Here is a 7,671-nt window from a genome sequence, read left to right on the forward strand (position 1 = left end):
TTGTCAAATTACTAAATAGCTTTTCAGATGCACTTTTTTTCCAAGATCAAAAAATAGTCAAGAAATAAGAATATTTCATTGCACTCTAACCACCTAGGTAAGCTGGTGAGAGATGTTCACAGTTCAAAATGTTGAGCTGTTCAGCCATAACTGGAAAGTCATTTAATTTTGACTAAGGCATTTTCAGAATAAAAGCAAGTACAGCCCCATTACACAACTCAAAAACATTAAATGAAAAAAGTCAGAATGTGCTAAAAAAATTTTTAAAGGGTCCCACTCAAGTTTGTAGGGTATATAAATTTAATACCTCAGGAATAAATAAATAGAGAATTACCCTGAAGGGGAAATGGAGAGGTATTGATACCTTTGTTTCACCAAGCTTATTACAACTGATCATTCCTGAATTAAGGGAGAGGTGATTTTAAGGATTAAATATTTTTAGCCTTTAAGATCATGCTAACTTCTTCTGGATGACATGAGATTCCTAACGGGAGGTAATAGATTCCCAAGAAAATAAACAGGATTTTAGAAGGTTTAGGAAAAAGACACTGAATTTTATATTCTTCAACTTGTTTCTATTCCATTTTATACATATAGGAAAAAGTACTGAACTCCTAAAGTTTATGTCATCTAAATGCTAGTTTGATGTAAAGTTATCATGGTGCAGATATAATAATTGATATTGAGAAGATAAATAAATGCACACAAGTTAAATAATATTTAACCTGTAATCTTATTGTGACCAAATGTGTTCTTGATTTTACAAGAGAAAATTAAGTCACTGACTAAGTACATTGTAAGTTTGGCAATCAAATGAATGTTTCATTTTAAAAACATTTCAAGTTGCACACTTATTAGTGAGTGTCATATTTATAACTACATATTGAAAACTGTCTTCTTAAAATCCTTAGCTTCCAGGCAACCCCTTATACACTAAAGGTTTTAAGAAATGTAACAAGATTATTGTCAGCAGGAAATTTGGAAGTAAAAAGTTCATCTGTTAAATGTAATTCTCCCACAAGCCATTGCTACTATCAGGGATTTCTTTTCCCTTAGCCGCTGTATCAAAATATTTGGTTGATGTTCTTGGCCATTTTGCAAATCAAAAGTAAATATCTAGGGGCGCCTGGGGTGCCTCAGTCGGTTGAACATCCGACCTTTGATTTCAGCTCAGGTCATGATCTCACGGTTCATAGGACTGCGCCCCTTATGGGGTTCCGTGCTGAGTGTACAACCTGCTTGGGATTCTCTCTTTCCCTCTCTCTGTCTCTCTGTTTCTCTGTCTCTCTGTCTCTCTCAAAATAAACTTTTTTAAAGTAAATATCTAAATAACATTGCATTGGTATCAGTTATCTTACTGTGTAACCAGTTACCATATATAATATATTCATTTTCTCTAATATTCTAAAATAATGAAATGTCTGCCTTATTTATAATATTTGTTATTTTGGGGTAACTTTTTAATGGCATCTGCATCCTTACTATTTTATGAGTGAATTAAATTATGTGATATAAAAAAAAATTAAATGTGTCCAGGAACTAGTTAAAGCTAAATGGAAATTGTCTGTATTCTGAAACATTAGGTAATCTAATAACCAAGACTTCCGTCTATCACTTGAAGCCTTTTTGTAGTCTTTTTGGAATAAAGCTAACATAAAATTATTTGTATTGCATCTGATAATTCTTCCTAGCCATTACTCTAGCTGATCTTTGACAGAAAAAAAAAAAAATCAAACAGCATAGCCTAATTAATAATGTAGCAAAAAGTGCATGCCCATGAACTTTGTGCCCTTTGTATGGGGTTTTTTGGTGGCAGAAGGGGTTTGGTTCTCTCTGTGTCTGATGCCGTTTTTTTATTGGACTTTTTACACGCCCCTTTATGTGTGTATTTACAGTATAGACCAGCTGCTAAAACTCATCAATAATAATGGTCTCTCTGGGTTTATTTATTTTTTTTAAGTTTTTTTTTCAACGTTTATTTATTTTTGGGACAGAGAGAGACAGAGCATGAACGGGGGAGGGGCAGAGAGAGAGGGAGACACAGAATCGGAAACAGGCTCCAGGCTCTGAGCCATCAGCCCAGAGCCTGACGCGGGGCTCGAACTCACGGACCGCAGATCGTGACCTGGTTGAAGTCGGACGCTTAACCGACTGTGCCACCCAGGCGCCCCTCTCTCTGTGGTTAAACTATAACAAGCTAAAAGTATTTTACTGGCATTATCTCCTGAATCCTCTCTGCCTCTAGAAATAAGGATAATAAGAAAGACTCTTTCAGCAATGACAACAGTGTTGTAATTTTTTTTTTTTTTTTTTTTAAGCATAACTGTGACAGCTGGGCTTCATTTGATATTTGAGGATAAACAGCATTTGATATCCTTGCTTGCCATCTCTGGAGAGACACTGTAGCATCACGGTCAAGAGCAGGGGCCACCAATTGTTCTCATCTGTCAAACGAGAATGAATATGTGCTCCTTATTTTTTACATGATTACATGCTTTTCATGAATTTGCATTTAATCTCATCAACGTGGTAGTTGTATTCTCCCAACTTTGTTGATGCTGGGTATCCCAGCTCTCCTTCCGTGGTCATTTATCTTTAATACCTTATTGTGGCAGAAGGCAACAACTTGGAACTCCAACTTTTGTTTCAAACCTCTCTTTTTTCCCTTTGCAACTGATTTACCTGTTTAACTGTTATCATGGCAAGCTGTCAAGTACTAACTCATCTGTACTTGTGTTTTCTATGTGACCAGCCACTGCAATGGAGATAGGATGACTATTCATTTGTGATCAAAAATAAAGATGCCTGATTCTAGCATCTTATTAACAAATTGTGCTTGTTGTTAAAGAATGTAAATTTTTCGTGTTATCTTATTCACCTGTTACGGGAAAAAAATCCAAATTAGGGTTTTTCAGGGCATGAGGTATCTGCCAATAAATGGTCAAAATGGAAAAGTATATTCCCCTGTCAAATAATAGGCTGAAATAATGTTTATTTGAAAAGTATCACATGAGAATAGAAGGTCATTCATTAATTTATTTAAAAAATATGTAGTGATTATCTCTTATTTGCTGGAGTAAACTAGAATTCAAAGCAGGTCCTATAATAGTGGTGAAAATGTATTATAGTATCCAGGAGCAATTTTATGAACCCAGATTAAACCTTTTCTTCCTCACCAAGGAGTCATTCTAAAAGTCTATGAAAGTGACATTCAGTTTTTGTCGCAACCCTTATAGAGTTGTCGTAGGGTTATAATAACAGCTAACTCCCTGCACCAAAAAGTCGGGGCCACACCCTTGCTAAGTAAACCAAGAATAGGAACGGATACATTAGGAGGCAATAAAAAGATCCCTGGCCAACTTCATGCAGTCTGTATCATTTGGTTGCCCTTGTTTTTAATGTCTCCTGCCATCTCGAGTGAAACAGATCACTGTGTCTACTCATCTTTTTTCCTCTAAGGAAATACACGTGGCAAAGAGACGGGTGTCTTGTAAATCTGTAATCGTGAATCGAAACTGCACCAAGTTTCTTTAAGAATCACAGTGCATTCCCGCTCTTCCTGAACCAAAAAAAGCCTGCCCTGGGAAGTGATTGAAAACGGAGATTCTGCTCCTGCATTTCTCAGTTACCTAGGCAGCTGGAGCTTTTTCAGCCAAGTCTCTGAGAGTCCCTCCAATGAAGTCTTTTTAGCCAGGGTGAGAATAATTCTTTTGAGTCATACTATTAACTGCTCTATACAAGCAGAGGACTGGTTAATGCTCAAGGGACTGAGGAGAGAGACAAAGATCCTCTTTCTTAGAAAAAGAGGTTAAAAAAAAAAAACTACACCCATGTTTTATATTCGAGTAATAGATAATGAGAATATCTCAAGAGGAATTTTTGAAGACGAGAGGAAAAAGAAAAGGAAAAAAAGATTGTCTTCAAAAGAATAGAACAACAGCTGATATTTCAACAGAAACAGCAAAAGACAAACGACAAAGGAATAATATGTTGAAATTCTAAAAGAAACTGACTGCTGACCTAGAATTCTGTAGCTGATATAAAGACTTATTATAAAGCTATAGCAATTAAGACAGCGTGGCACCACTACACGGATAAAAGGAGAGACCAATATAAAAGGACAGAGTAATGAAACAGACTTACGTGTACATGAACACTTGATCTATGACAAAGGTGACCAGTGCAGAGCACTGGGGTATCTGATGTCCAGTAAATGGTACAGAGTCAATTGATTAGCCGTGTTGGAAAATGAATAACACTTAACCCCAGCCTCACCACATATACCTATACTAATTCCAGGAGAACTGCCTACCTAAATGTGAATTGTAAAGCAGTCTTTTGAAAATACCGTAAGAGAGTCTTTGAGATCTTGAGGTGGGAAAAGGCTACTTGAATAGCAACTGTATAAAAGAGGGAAAACTGACAAACTGAATAACATTGAAATTAAGAACATCTTTTTAGCAAAATACCTCATTAAGAGAGTGAAAAGGTAAGCCCCAAGTGGGAAAAGAGGCTCTTAGCACATACAATTAGAATAGCTATTGTTTGTTGATTATAGAACGGCCACATTTCTTTACCCCCTTCCTCTGTTCCACTGCATCGACATGCCAGCCAGCCAGAAGGAAGGGGGAAGGATTTGCACACCCTACTTCGATATACATTACATTCTCCAGACCTGTCACAAGGCCACGCCAAGTTGCGAGGAAGAATAGGAATGTAGACTTTATTCTGAGTATCTGTGCGGCCAGCTACCCCTCTGGGTTCTAGTAGTGAGGAGAGAGAGGAGAATGGATACTGAGAGGTAACTGGAAATCTCTGCCATGTTCTTGATTGGACAGATACTTTCTGGTGAAATTTAAGTTAACAGTCTCAAATTCCAGGCAACTGACTTGAATTTCCTAAGACTTTGGAAACCTTAAATTCGTGTTTCCTTTCTTATTTTTTTACATGTTCCTTTACCAAATACAAGAGCTTTATGAACAATCTTAGGAAAAATCTATTTTCACAGCTGATAATTGGATCATTGATGTGGAAGATTATAAACCAATTGTTACATAGTACTGAGTCGGACAAATTTTGATTTCTAGTTTGGGAAATGCCCCTAAAAGAAGGAAATTGGTGCTTAGATCATAATCTGCTTCAGCAGGCAGATTAGATTCTTGAATTGATTTATTTCATCTTTAGGTGCTAATTTCAAGAGCAAGGGAATGGAGCTGAATGTCAGATGTCTTGAGAGCCTTCTGGGACTTTAGAAAAATCAGATATATGCTATAAAAGATAAGCTGTGGAGTCTCCAGCGACACCACACGAGAAGAACTTTAGTCTCTGGGTAGGTAGCCAAAGCAAAACCTTTAGCCCCAAACACAAAATTCACAGAAATTTTTCTCAAAACAAATACAAGGCTTCCATTCAGGAGATTATAAAACCGGAGTTAAGACAAGTTGATAAAATGTACAAAACCATGATTTGGCTGACTTAATCCCTGCTAAATTTCACCACGCAATTAAAATGACAAGAAATTGGGGCGCCTGGGTGGCTCAGTCGGTTGCGCGTCCGACTTTGGCTCATGTCATGATCTCGCAGTCCGTGAGTTCAAGCCCTGCATCGGGCTCTGTGCTGACAGCTCAGAGCCTGGAGCCTGTTTCAGATTCTGTGTCTCCGTCTCTCTCTGACTCTCCCCCCTTCATGCTCTATCTCTCTCTGTCTCAAAAATAAATTAAAAAAAAAAGTAAAAAAAAAATTTTTTTTTTTAAATAAAATGACAAGAAATTAAGGCCATCTAAATACCCACAAAGCAAGCAGAGAACACATCCATTTTAAGAATGGCATTGTTTTGATTTAGAAATATACATAATTTGTGTATATCTGTTATGTACCCGTTAATCCAGGTTATATACTTATGAGTAGGCTTTGGTGCCTGAATGCCTGGGTCTATTTCCTGCTCTGCCATTTAACACTTGTTTGGGGCAAATTACTTATGTCACTGGTTTTTAGTTTTCGCAACTAAAGGTAGGAGTAAAGGGGATACGTAATAAGAATACCAGCTTCATGTGATCATTTGGAGGACTCAATGACAGTACTTGTAAATTGCTGGAAACAATAACCCTCGAGAAGTATTATGATTATTGTTATACATACAGAGAGCTTACTCAGGCCCCACTAAGACCAAATAAATACGAATCTTTAAGGATGAGGCCCAGATATAAAAGCTCCCCAAATGACTCCAATTGGTAGCCAGGGATTGAGGTGATATGACCGTGAACGGATCGTATTATAATGTAAGCCTTCAATTGGAAGCTCGCATATTAATATGTGAGCAGTCTTATCTCTAAACGCTATAATGACTAAGGATTTTTATTTCTTTTTTGTGTGTCTGTGTGACAAGATGTGCTTTTTGGTGGTTTCCAAGTTTTCTACAATGAACACATTCATAAAAATGTTATTTGACAAATAAAGTATACACAGCTATCATATTGCCAAACGCCAACAAATGGCCTTGCACTCAAAAATGGTGCACCATTAAGATCAGTTGCACGAAGCAGACATTGTAAAACAAGACACATGTCACAGAGGCCAGAAGGGGGATTGAAATAAGGCACTACAGGAGTCCAGGGAGAAACAGCACCTCCGGCTGGGGGATCCGTGTGTCAGCTTCGTACAGCATCTGGCGGAAAGGGAAGCCAAGTCATTCCAGTCGAGAGACAACGGGAGCAGATAAGTGCACAGAGGCAAGAATGAGATGTAGACCATGGAAACAACGTGACGGGTGCTGAGGCAGAGAATGGCATGATCAGATGTGTTCTTTGTAGAGACAGCTCTGGGTGCTTTGTGCGGGACAAACATCTGGAAGAATAGAGGTAGAACAGGCAGCAGAGCATCCTCATGCTTCAGTAATGCCACCTTTTCATCGTCTCCCAATCTCTGCCCTCACCGTTGTTTTTTTTTTTTTTAACTTTGCCACCTGTTCACCTTCTTTTTTTTTTTTTTTATTTTTTTTTTAAATTTTTTTTTTTCAACGTTTATTTATTTTTGGGACAGAGAGAGACAGAGCATGAACAGGGGAGGGGCAGAGAGAGAGGGAGACACAGAATCAGAAACAGGCTCCAGGCTCTGAGCCATCAGCCCAGAGCCTGACGCGGGGCTCGAACTCACGGACCGCGAGATCGTGACCTGGCTGAAGTCGGACGCTTAACCGACTGCGCCACCCAGGCGCCCCACCACCTGTTCACCTTCTAATCTTGCCATCATCCCGGTAAATTCCACTATACAAGCGGATTACCCATCCAACAGGCTGTGCTCCAATTCTTTGACCCCAAAGACTTTCACCTGTGTTCCACAACAGCCATCCACTCTTGGGACCACTTTTCACCAGGAACTGTCCCACTTCTGCAATTGTAAACTTCCATTTCCCACTCCTAGACATTCATCCCTCATTCCCTGTGCACACTGGTCCTCCTCTTTGAGTCTTCCCTCGGGGATCACTCCCAGCCGTTTCGTCCTTCAGAGCAGCTGTGTAAATGTTCGCTACCTTCCTCTGGCCCCACCTCGAAGCTACACCTTCTCAAAAGCATCCCACTTCTGAGTGAAAGAGACCACCGTAAGGGGACACTTTCAATGTACTTTCCCTCTGCTACCAATTCACCTGCTCTTTACTGCTTTCTGACCTCAAGA

This window comes from Herpailurus yagouaroundi, unplaced genomic scaffold (genome assembly GCF_014898765.1).
Source record: "Herpailurus yagouaroundi ecotype Mexico unplaced genomic scaffold, PumYag 253, whole genome shotgun sequence".
Taxonomy (NCBI): Eukaryota; Metazoa; Chordata; class Mammalia; order Carnivora; family Felidae; genus Herpailurus; species Herpailurus yagouaroundi.